The sequence below is a fragment of the Salvia miltiorrhiza genome, chromosome 7, assembly GCF_028751815.1.
Source record: "Salvia miltiorrhiza cultivar Shanhuang (shh) chromosome 7, IMPLAD_Smil_shh, whole genome shotgun sequence".
Taxonomy (NCBI): domain Eukaryota; kingdom Viridiplantae; phylum Streptophyta; class Magnoliopsida; order Lamiales; family Lamiaceae; genus Salvia; species Salvia miltiorrhiza.
In genome coordinates, this window is record NC_080393.1 from 39,533,696 (window position 1) to 39,546,799 (window position 13,104).

The 13,104-nt window shown below is 40.3% G+C and overlaps 2 long non-coding RNA genes across 4 annotated transcripts; both read left to right on the top strand.

Moving 5' to 3' along the window:
- Nucleotides 1-2,608: 2,608 nt before the first annotated feature.
- On the top strand, nt 2,609-3,776 carry LOC130992904 (uncharacterized). 2 transcript variants are annotated; one of them, XR_009091463.1, is made up of 3 exons: nt 2,609-2,938; nt 3,232-3,359; nt 3,471-3,776. It is a non-coding gene; the product is annotated as an uncharacterized LOC130992904 (long non-coding RNA). The 2 variants fall into 2 exon arrangements; XR_009091462.1 differs by having other exon boundaries at nt 3,232-3,776.
- A 4,539-nt stretch (nt 3,777-8,315) lies between these two features.
- LOC130992905 (uncharacterized) lies at nt 8,316-9,460 on the top strand. Of its 2 annotated transcripts, XR_009091465.1 has the most exons (3): nt 8,316-8,622; nt 8,916-9,043; nt 9,155-9,460. It is a non-coding gene; the product is annotated as an uncharacterized LOC130992905 (long non-coding RNA). The 2 variants fall into 2 exon arrangements; XR_009091464.1 differs by having other exon boundaries at nt 8,916-9,460.
- The last annotated feature ends 3,644 nt before the right edge of the window (nt 9,461-13,104 follow it).

The following is a 13,104-nucleotide window of genomic DNA, read 5'->3' on the forward strand; positions in this document are numbered from 1 at the left end:
AAAGCTTTGCTCTGCTGACATCCATCTGCATCACAGCTTAACCTGCACATTTAGAAAACATATGCAGGGCTGAGTACTAAAAACAGGGGAATTTTGATGATGAAAAACTTCCGCAATTCTTCTTTCAAGTTGATGGGGAGGAGTAGGTCTCTAAATTAGCCTCATGGCAGATGGCTGATTTTCATTTCCTCTTTGAGACATCATGTTGAGTAAATACACAAAATTCTCAAAATTGAGCTTTCATCCCATCAGTAAAGCAATCACTGCTAATTAGCTATAAATCAACTAAGTTATAAAACTAATGCCCAAAAATTAAACCATCTAAGCAATTAAAGCTCAACGGCCTAGTGAATGACCACTTTGATCATTTCATAGCATGGGAAAATTTGCCTCAATGAGTTCTCATACAAAAGATGGAAATATACGTTGCAAAAAGGCTCTTAGTACTAATTGTGATGCACTAACTGTATAATGTCACTTACTAGTACTAGGTTATAGTGCCACTGACATAACTTGCTACCGTATCATCAAATTGTCTATATCTGCATCCATCCAATGTATAGATATACGTACACACCATCATCTAAAAGATTTTCATTGCTATACAACAAATGAAAATCCCCCACATATCAAGATACAAGTATTAAAATATGAACAACACTTTATCCGTTCAAAAAGTTCATACTAGTAGAGGATACTCATAAATAAACCATGTTATTCATATTCACTCACTTGTAAACATGTAAACTTCTCCAAATACTAGTTTCTTGCAAAATTGCAATATTAATAACTTTCTTGCAAAGTTGCGATATTAATAACTCTAACTCTTCCAAAACTGTAAATTGATACTTTAAAACGCTGAAAATCCATACCTGGCTAAGCTGGATGAGATGGAGAGCAGAGTTTTTACTATATTACTCATACTAGTCCAAAGATTCAAAGTTAGACTAGACTCAAAGGAATATTTAGGCTCAGAGCAAACGACTGCTCTGATACCACTTTGTCACAGCCCGACCTAAGCTAGTGAATAGTTAAGTCGGGAAAAAGTGTGACTGAAAACAAAATAAGAAAATGAAAAAGAAAATAGATCTCAATAAAAATCACTAACCTGCTTAAACAATAATTTACCAAAGTATTTGGTAATCATAAACAATCTCTTCTAAAACTCAAAAGCAGACAACTCACAATACATAACGACAAGTTGTCTAAGTATCAAGTGACATAGTTCTGTAAGCTATTAGTTTGAAATCTTTGCAACCCATCAATAAAGTAAAACGCACTAAGCGTTGCAGCGGAATAGCTTAAGTGGATTACATGTATGAAGACATGAAATCCTGAGCCTAATTAAGTACTTATATATCAAAAGCTTTGCTCTGCTGACATCCATCTGCATCACAGCTTAACCTGCACATTTAGAAAATATATGCAGGGCTGAGTACTAAAAAGGTACTCAATGGTCACATGCCGAAATAACTTTAAAGATTGCTCTTAGAGCTATAAATTGAACTTGCCATCTCAAGCATCACACAGGAGTTTTATTTAAATAACCTGTGCACGCCAAAAACTATAAAACATCTCTACAATAATTATAAACTTCATATGTGTCTGTAGACATACTTCATTGTACTATACCATATCTGCAATGATATCTGTGTGCCGAGAAGGTGGCCACCTTCTACGGTCACTGACCGGCCGATACGCTAAACCGGCTCACGGTCCTAGACCGGCCGATATGCTAAACCAGCTCACGGACCTAGACCGGCCGATACGCTAAACCGGCTCACGGTCCTAGGCCGGCCGATATGCTAGATCGGCTCACGGTCCCTTGTGTACACTAATCCTGTCTAACATCTGGATAGAACAGGATCCGAATTCGATTAACTTCTGGTGCCAGATAGGTATCATACAAGCTCATAAAAGTTTTGGCAAGTCAATAACTTTAATATAACTTTATTCATGTAAACATCATGAAATAGTGTGCACTTCAGATTTTGAGTTTAGAAAGCCCACCTGATCGTGGTCTGACGACACTAGTAATTCTGAACTATTGCTTTACCCTTGCTTGTATCCGACCTTCAGTATAAAAACTGACTAATAAATAATGAGGAAAATGATATGGACTGATTTAAAAGGATACTTATGTTGGTTTTAAGATGATAGCTCTATTGGGATTTATGGTATGAAGATTAGTTGCTATCCGGCAAATTTACCAATAAATACCAATATAAATAATTATTTACTTAGGGACAATATAAATCCCTTCTTTTCCTCTTCTTTAAAGAATCTAATTTCGAAATAATCTAATGTCTAATTTATGCATAATTAGACTGGATAATAGCATAAATTAATCAATCAAACTAAATTTTAGTTAATAGCTAATAATCCCTCATATAAAATTATTAAGCTCAAATTAATAAACTACTACTCAGTTCAATTAAATAAATTAGATTCATCTTCTAATTAACTATCAAGGGCCAACACAATTTATTATTACTAATCCCATTGAGATTAATAGGCCCAAGTACCAGCTTAAACCCAATTACTAGTTTGAGCCCAATTAACCATTTTCATATTCAAATAAATTAAAATTAATAACCTTCTTTAAAACATAAAACAAGTTAATCTCTCTCTATTTTCTATTTCTTCCCCACGCAGACATCTCTCCCTCTCTTCGCTCCCTCTCTCGGCCGCCTCTCTCTCTCTCCCCCCCTTCTCCGGCGAACGGCGCCGGTTTTCGCCGTCTCCGGCGCCGCGAGGCCGGCACCTCTCCTTCTCCCCCTTTCTTTCATTTATTTCCCCCAAATTCTCAAGCTACAAACTACCTAGGGTTTTTAAGTTTCCCCATTTCAAATCTGCTCGTCCGGTGAACTCCAGTGAATAACGCCGTCTCCGTCGCTACTGCCGCTGCCTGAACGTTGCGCTGCCGTCCCTGCCTCAGGTATGCCTTTGCCCTTTCTCTGCTCTCCCTATCAATCTCCCTCTCTCGATCTCTCTCTATTTCACTTTCTTTCTCCCTCGCTTAAACTCTTTCTTGCTGTCGGCAACCACCGCGGACCACCGTGGCAGTGCCAGCGGTCGCCGCCGCCACCAACCGCGCCTCCGCTGCGGTGGCTCGCGCCTGCTGCTGCCATTCCCCTCCTTCACCTTATTTCCTTTTTCTTTTGTGCTCTTCAATCTATTTTCCAGTTTAACACCTCGTATTAATAAATCCCTAACTATTTCCTATTTCAGGAATCGACTAGCGTCGTTGCTTCGAGACCTCTCCGGCGAGCCAGCCCATCTACTGCTCAAGACTCTTATCTTTTTTACCATTCTTTTGTTATTAATCTGCTTTCTTATTCGAATACTGCAAAATTAAGGTTTTGATGGTGAAGCACAGTGTACTAATTAACTATGCTTATGTTTAATCTGGTGTGGCTATGTCCTTTCTGCTGTTCTTGATTGCTTTTTTTTTTTTTTTTATATACAAGGAATTGATTGAAGAACATACGGAGATACACACAGAGATACTACCTGCTTGGTTAAGTGAACTGCTGTGAGAGATTTTTGGACATGATTGGTGAACTGCTGTGACAGATTCTTGGAGATAATTGGTGAACTGAACCGAGTTGCAGGGTGAAGAAAAATGGCTGATCGTGAGAAGGAAAATACTTATACTATCTCTAAGGCGGTTTGGAAAATAGCTGAGTAATGAGTGGAGAGCCACGTGTTGTTTGAGCAGCCAATATACTTTGATAATCCAATTTGCATTAATCTACTGATTTAAAAGAGTTGAACTTGGGCCTCTTCTCAGATACCTACATAACCTTTGGCCCAAATACTAAAGTATTGGGCTTAACTCCACAAATTAAAATAATCACTTGCCCAAATAATATTAATAATATATAGTATACTGTAGTGAAAATGCCGGATGTTACATCCTCTCCCCCTTAAAGAAATTTCGTCCTCGAAATTTGACTACATCAGAAAATAATTCCAGATACTTCTCTTTCACATTGAATTTGTGCACTCCTTTGGAATGCGATACGCTAAGAAAATCTTTATCCCCTATTTCAAAAATCCAAATCAAATCAACGAGTGTTTGCAAAAAGTTTATATCGCTCTTGAGGTTCCTTGAGCAGTTGTCGAATATATCGGATAAACGTAATCATTTCTTTAACTGCATCAGGTCCTATCACTTTTCTTTCACCTACCTCACGTCAATAGAGTAGAGATCAACATTTCTTTCCGCAAAGAGCTCAATATGATCTCATATCAATTGTTGCCTGAAAACTATTATTGTAGGCAAATTCAACGAGTAGCAAAGCATTTTCTCAATTCATTCTTCAATCTAGTGCATAATGCGGCTTCTGGTACGCGTGATGCACCTTTAGATGGCCGTCTCCTGTCCGTGCTGATGGGGAATTCGCTCATTCTGAACTGAGGAAAAGACAAGTCATTTTTTTATTTTTATTTTTTTTAAAGAGAGTTTTGGAACTCAGAATCATCCACGATTGCCAGCATCCTCACCGCTAAAGTAGCCACTTCTTCGCTCTAGTACAATAGTCTATATCACATCTTCCAAGGTCTAAAGATTTCTCTCAAATTGCTCATCTATTACTGGATGAAAGGCTATTTTAAATTTAGCCGAATTCCCGAAGTTGAAAGACCATATGAAATCAGTCCTGTATATCAAAGATGGACTTGGTTGTCCGTTGTTGCAAAATGAAAGAGTTCTTGTTAATGGGTCATGAAAATTTAGACCGCAAGAACTGAATTGCTCAACACAACTTGGAGCTAGCAACAATAGTATTATGAAACGAGATGTAAAATTGATACACCTCATAAAAATTTTAAATACTTATTCGAGCAAAAGATCTAAGTATAAGACAAAGAATATAGCTCGAATTAATAATGGACTATGACCGTGGAATAAATTATCATCCACGCAAAGCCAATATAGTAGTGGATGCCTTGAGTAGAAAAATTTAAGTTAACTAAGGATTTCTCCTTATCCATGAAGAAAAATTCTCATCAAGGATTTGAAAGTTTAATTTACAAATGGTTCTACCACAGCAAACCATAGAAGTTGTAATTCCAATGTTAACAATAACTCATGATTTGAGAATCAAAATTCTTACGGTAACAAGAGAAGATGACAGGTAGAATAATTACGGGTAAGGAATAGAAGGGATTGATAATTATCAAGAAGCTCGGGGTAAAGCTATCTTGTTTGAGAAAAGATTATGTATACTCAACAAAGAATAGTTGAGAAATGAAATCATAAGTGAAGCTCATGTATGCTAGATACTGCATACCCAGGAAACACAAAAATATATCAAGATCTCAAACAAAACTTTTGGTGGAAAGAAATGGAAATGAAATATAGCTTTGGTTGTAGAAAAATGTGTGGCTTGCCAACAAGTAAAGGCGCTACCACGAAAACCCTATGAGAAGTTACAACCATTATCTATGTCAACCTTATAAGGCGCATATCGAGATATGTCACAAAACTCTCAATCATATTCAACCGTGGTCTTCTTTCCTTGCTTTAAATCATTAAATTACGTATCCTTTTTTTGCTGACGACGGCTTCTGAAAATATACTCTTCATAAGAACTTCTATGAACTGACCCCAAATAAGATTCTCTAATCGCTCAACTGTATATATCTTCTACTTCGTCTCCCACTAATAATCAGTCAATCCTTGTAGTTGAAATAACATACAAGAAGGCACTCTTGATCATTGCATCTAAGGAAGCGAAACTCGCGAAACTCTACTATAAACAGGGGAATTTTGATGATGAAAAACTTCCGCAATTCTTCTTTCAAGTTGATGGGGAGGAGTAGGTCTCTAAATTAGCCTCATGGCAGATGGCTGATTTTCATTTCCTCTTTGAGACATCATGTTGAGTAAATACACAAAATTCTCAAAATTGAGCTTTCATCCCATCAGTAAAGCAATCACTGCTAATTAGCTATAAATCAACTAAGTTATAAAACTAATGCCCAAAAATTAAACCATCTAAGCAATTAAAGCTCAACGGCCTAGTGAATGACCACTTTGATCATTTCATAGCATGGGAAAATTTGCCTCAATGAGTTCTCATACAAAAGATGGAAATATACGTTGCAAAAAGGCTCTTAGTACTAATTGTGATGCACTAACTGTATAATGTCACTTACTAGTACTAGGTTATAGTGCCACTGACATAACTTGCTACCGTATCATCAAATTGTCTATATCTGCATCCATCCAATGTATAGATATACGTACACACCATCATCTAAAAGATTTTCATTGCTATACAACAAATGAAAATCCCCCACATATCAAGATACAAGTATTAAAATATGAACAACACTTTATCCGTTCAAAAAGTTCATACTAGTAGAGGATACTCATAAATAAACCATGTTATTCATATTCACTCACTTGTAAACATGTAAACTTCTCCAAATACTAGTTTCTTGCAAAATTGCAATATTAATAACTTTCTTGCAAAGTTGCGATATTAATAACTCTAACTCTTCCAAAACTGTAAATTGATACTTTAAAACGCTGAAAATCCATACCTGGCTAAGCTGGATGAGATGGAGAGCAGAGTTTTTACTATATTACTCATACTAGTCCAAAGATTCAAAGTTAGACTAGACTCAAAGGAATATTTAGGCTCAGAGCAAACGACTGCTCTGATACCACTTTGTCACAGCCCGACCTAAGCTAGTGAATAGTTAAGTCGGGAAAAAGTGTGACTGAAAACAAAATAAGAAAATGAAAAAGAAAATAGATCTCAATAAAAATCACTAACCTGCTTAAACAATAATTTACCAAAGTATTTGGTAATCATAAACAATCTCTTCTAAAACTCAAAAGCAGACAACTCACAATACATAACGACAAGTTGTCTAAGTATCAAGTGACATAGTTCTGTAAGCTATTAGTTTGAAATCTTTGCAACCCATCAATAAAGTAAAACGCACTAAGCGTTGCAGCGGAATAGCTTAAGTGGATTACATGTATGAAGACATGAAATCCTGAGCCTAATTAAGTACTTATATATCAAAAGCTTTGCTCTGCTGACATCCATCTGCATCACAGCTTAACCTGCACATTTAGAAAATATATGCAGGGCTGAGTACTAAAAAGGTACTCAATGGTCACATGCCGAAATAACTTTAAAGATTGCTCTTAGAGCTATAAATTGAACTTGCCATCTCAAGCATCACACAGGAGTTTTATTTAAATAACCTGTGCACGCCAAAAACTATAAAACATCTCTACAATAATTATAAACTTCATATGTGTCTGTAGACATACTTCATTGTACTATACCATATCTGCAATGATATCTGTGTGCCGAGAAGGTGGCCACCTTCTACGGTCACTGACCGGCCGATACGCTAAACCGGCTCACGGTCCTAGACCGGCCGATATGCTAAACCAGCTCACGGACCTAGACCGGCCGATACGCTAAACCGGCTCACGGTCCTAGGCCGGCCGATATGCTAGATCGGCTCACGGTCCCTTGTGTACACTAATCCTGTCTAACATCTGGATAGAACAGGATCCGAATTCGATTAACTTCTGGTGCCAGATAGGTATCATACAAGCTCATAAAAGTTTTGGCAAGTCAATAACTTTAATATAACTTTATTCATGTAAACATCATGAAATAGTGTGCACTTCAGATTTTGAGTTTAGAAAGCCCACCTGATCGTGGTCTGACGACACTAGTAATTCTGAACTATTGCTTTACCCTTGCTTGTATCCGACCTTCAGTATAAAAACTGACTAATAAATAATGAGGAAAATGATATGGACTGATTTAAAAGGATACTTATGTTGGTTTTAAGATGATAGCTCTATTGGGATTTATGGTATGAAGATTAGTTGCTATCCGGCAAATTTACCAATAAATACCAATATAAATAATTATTTACTTAGGGACAATATAAATCCCTTCTTTTCCTCTTCTTTAAAGAATCTAATTTCGAAATAATCTAATGTCTAATTTATGCATAATTAGACTGGATAATAGCATAAATTAATCAATCAAACTAAATTTTAGTTAATAGCTAATAATCCCTCATATAAAATTATTAAGCTCAAATTAATAAACTACTACTCAGTTCAATTAAATAAATTAGATTCATCTTCTAATTAACTATCAAGGGCCAACACAATTTATTATTACTAATCCCATTGAGATTAATAGGCCCAAGTACCAGCTTAAACCCAATTACTAGTTTGAGCCCAATTAACCATTTTCATATTCAAATAAATTAAAATTAATAACCTTCTTTAAAACATAAAACAAGTTAATCTCTCTCTATTTTCTATTTCTTCCCCACGCAGACATCTCTCCCTCTCTTCGCTCCCTCTCTCTGGCCGCCTCTCTCTCTCTCCCCCCCTTCTCCGGCGAACGGCGCCGGTTTTCGCCGTCTCCGGCGCCGCGAGGCCGGCACCTCTCCTTCTCCCCCTTTCTTTCATTTATTTCCCCCAAATTCTCAAGCTACAAACTACCTAGGGTTTTTAAGTTTCCCCATTTCAAATCTGCTCGTCCGGTGAACTCCAGTGAATAACGCCGTCTCCGTCGCTACTGCCGCTGCCTGAACGTTGCGCTGCCGTCCCTGCCTCAGGTATGCCTTTGCCCTTTCTCTGCTCTCCCTATCAATCTCCCTCTCTCGATCTCTCTCTATTTCACTTTCTTTCTCCCTCGCTTAAACTCTTTCTTGCTGTCGGCAACCACCGCGGACCACCGTGGCAGTGCCAGCGGTCGCCGCCGCCACCAACCGCGCCTCCGCTGCGGTGGCTCGCGCCTGCTGCTGCCATTCCCCTCCTTCACCTTATTTCCTTTTTCTTTTGTGCTCTTCAATCTATTTTCCAGTTTAACACCTCGTATTAATAAATCCCTAACTATTTCCTATTTCAGGAATCGACTAGCGTCGTTGCTTCGAGACCTCTCCGGCGAGCCAGCCCATCTACTGCTCAAGACTCTTATCTTTTTTACCATTCTTTTGTTATTAATCTGCTTTCTTATTCGAATACTGCAAAATTAAGGTTTTGATGGTGAAGCACAGTGTACTAATTAACTATGCTTATGTTTAATCTGGTGTGGCTATGTCCTTTCTGCTGTTCTTGATTGCTTTTTTTTTTTTTTTTATATACAAGGAATTGATTGAAGAACATACGGAGATACACACAGAGATACTACCTGCTTGGTTAAGTGAACTGCTGTGAGAGATTTTTGGACATGATTGGTGAACTGCTGTGACAGATTCTTGGAGATAATTGGTGAACTGAACCGAGTTGCAGGGTGAAGAAAAATGGCTGATCGTGAGAAGGAAAATACTTATACTATCTCTAAGGCGGTTTGGAAAATAGCTGAGTAATGAGTGGAGAGCCACGTGTTGTTTGAGCAGCCAATATACTTTGATAATCCAATTTGCATTAATCTACTGATTTAAAAGAGTTGAACTTGGGCCTCTTCTCAGATACCTACATAACCTTTGGCCCAAATACTAAAGTATTGGGCTTAACTCCACAAATTAAAATAATCACTTGCCCAAATAATATTAATAATATATAGTATACTGTAGTGAAAATGCCGGATGTTACATTTCTCTAGGCCGGTTATTGGGAACACTAGCACCTCAGCGATAGTGCTTCCCACGGCGGTCCGGAACTATAATCTGAAGCCCAACGACTCGAACTTGCTACCGCTCTTTCATGGAATGCCGAGCGAGGACGCCTTACAGTTCGTCCGTGATTTCTGCACTCAAGTGCAGACCTTCCCTCTGTTGGACCTCACCGAAGATCAGTTGAGACTCAAGTGCCTACCTTATGCACTCAAGGACCGGGCGAGAACGTGGTTATTGTCCTTGCCGCCGAACACCATCACTACATGGGGAGAGGCGTGCGAGAAGTTCATGCTCAAGTACTACCCCAACCACAAGACTCAGGAGATTAGGAGCCAGATAATGAACTTCCTGCAAGGAGCTGACGAGCCTCTCCACGAGGCTTGGGAGAGATTCCAAGAGCTCCTCCGCCAGTGCCCACAGCACCAGTTAGCACCCGTCATGTTGATGCAGTTCTTCTATGACGGATTGATTCAGACGGCACAATTCATGGTGGACAGTACCGCTGGGGGCAACATTGCCCGAAAGACAGCTGATGAGCTCAAGGAGATATTCGACACACTGGCCGCGAGTTCTCAACAGAAATCAATCAGAGGAAGGAGGGTCGAAGCCCATGCTGTAGCCCCAAACAATGAACTGCAGAAGCAAGTAGCGGACTTGATGAGGCAAGTTCAACACCTCAGAATGAACCAGGCAGAGGCCCCACCAGTTCACGCGCCACCTGCAGAAGGATGTGGAATATGTGGCGATCTTGGTCATGGAACCAACGCGTGCCATCGCATGGGGGAATTCACACCTGAAGGAGAAGCAGAGGTCTATGCTGCCCAGAGCTATCCGGGACGGCCTCAATTTGAACAGAGGCCTATCTTTAATCAAGGGCAACAAAGCTCCAATTCGGGTTGGAGAGCTCAGCAGCAGAACTACAATCAAGCTTATCAGCAGCAGCAGCCCCCGCAGTATCAGCAGTATCAACAGTTCCCTATGCAACAAGGGAATTTTCAGCAGCAGCAGCAATACCAGAATGCCCCCCAACAGTTTCAGAAGCAAGCTCAACCGCAGAAGCCGTCTCTCGAGGACACCATGCAGTCCTTCATGGAGATGACCAAACAGAACATGGAGTCTCAGAGTGCTACCATCAAGCGCCTCGAGACTACAGTTGGGCAGCTAACTGGAGCATTGAATCAGCTGCAGCAAGGACAGCCAACGGGGAAGTTCCCAAACCAGGATCAACAGCCGCATCAAGCTCATGCCGTCGAGGTAGTCAAGGACGAGGCCCCAATAACCATGGGGAGATGGAGAAGCAAAACTGTGCAGGCAATCAAGGCTACCCAATGCCCCAGTGAGCCACGGCCACCCGTCACTGTTGCACGAGACCAACCACCACCCAAGCAAGGAGATCCAGGTAGCTTTATTTTTGATATTAGCTTAGGTGGGGTTGAAAAGGTGTTTGGGATGCTTGATTTGGGCGCGGCAGTCAATTTGATGCCATTTGATATTTTTGAGAAATTGGGTAATAAAAGGCTGAAATGCACGAATATGAAGATAGAGCTAGCTGACGGCTCTATTAGTAGCCCACGGGGCCTGGTTGAGGATGTTGAGGTTGTTGTGAGGGGAATTAGAGTTTTGGCTGATTTTGTCGTCCTAGATGTGGGAAAAGGGATTAGAAGCGAGAATGGGCATCTCGTGCTGCTTGGCCGACCCTTTATGGCTACCACCCATACTCGCATCGATGTGGGTACGGGGACTGTAAGTATGGTAGGGGCAGGTAGAGCGGTAACATTTTCTGTTTTTGATAAAAAACCTGCTACCCCCACCCCCTTAATTCAAATATGCTCGTATGTTGAAACATTTGACACCTTGGATGAGGATTGTATTGTGCAGGAATTCCTTAATAAGTTGCAGGAGGAGGACGAGATTGTGGAGGAATTCCTTGCTAACTTGCAGGATGAGGCTGACATTGAGCAGGAATTTCGGGATAAGCTGCACGAGGAAGGTGATATAGAGCAAGGCTTTCTGACTGCCTTGCTACTGGAAGAGAAGTTCGATGAGGTGGTGCCACTCGATCTCCTTGGATGGGTGGAAAGAGGACCATCCCCTGATATGAGCATGGAACACCCATTTGGAGGACCCGCAGCTGCAATTCAGGAAGATGTGTTTACAAGGGCGTTAAGGCAGCTGGAGCTTCAATCAGATTTTGGCTAAGGGTTTCTCTTAGTCGGGCTGGCGACTCAAAAACTAGCGCTGCATGGGAGGCAACCCATGTTTTCTTGCTTTTTCTTGTTTTTGTTTATCTTTCGTTTTGTTTGTGTTTGAGTTCTTTTGTTTCTGTTGTTTAGTGCAGGTTGTTGTGTTGGAGACTGCTTGTTCTTTGGACGAGAGAGAGGCAGACATTGTGGGACACTACAGACTCACCACTGGATCGGTATTTAGGGAAGTTTCCTCTTTCACCCCTCTTTTTGTTTGCACTGGGGACAGTGCCAGTTTGTAAGTGTGGGGGGGGCGTTTGTTGGTATCTGTAAATTCTGTGGGTGTCTTCTTGTTGTGTCCTTGGGCTTTCTTGTGTTGGGGCGAATGGTCCCCTTGCCTTGTTTTCTTGCTTGTTTTTAAGTGCATCGCATGTTGATAGTGGTTCTTTGGCGATTCTGGATTGTGTCTTGGTTGTTTGTTACCCTCGTTTTTCTTGATTGATTTGTTCCCAATGAAGTGTAATTAGTTTAAGGTTTTGGTGCAACACCCTGATGAGCAATTTTTGACGTGATTTGTCCGGTAGAAGCTAGGGGGAGTGTTTTCAGTGCAAATTCCTAATATCTTTCTCTGTGTTGAATTGTTTGGTTGGTTGTTGAGTTTTTGATAGATCTGGGTCTCTGCTCCTCTAATGGCTTCATTATGAGCATGGGAAACCACACGAGAATATTTTGGATCACCTCCAAAAGTTCAATCTCGTGAATTATGGCCCGTCTATTGAGAGCGAAAATAACTTGACCCAAAAAAAAAAGAGAAAGTGAAATGTGAAAAAAAAAAATGTAAGAATGTGAAAAAGGATGAGATATGATTATAAAGGAAATTGCATTAGGAAATTCACCCCTAGCGGAGAACTGGGTCTGATCGGATTGAGTTGTATCATCTTGTTGTTGCATTTTAAACCTTAACTTTGAACACCCGATTGGGGACTTCGATATTTTGAAAGACTTGGATTGGTTGTGTTTGCCTGGTGGGAAGAATCGTTGGAGGATTTTCTGTCGATGTTGTGATTGTTGCTTGAGGACAAGCAAGGAATTAAGTGTGGGGGGGTTGTTTAGCCCTATTTTGTGAGTTTTCCTGCTGCGCATTCGAGCTCGTTTCGTACCTTTGTGATTTATTTTGCACGTGCTCGATGACTTTTTGGGTGTACTACTGTCGTGTGCAGGATTCGGGAGTTGATGAGCGGTTTGGCATCATTTCGAGCAATTTTTGGAGTCAGGCTCACGGCCGCCGCCGCTAGGC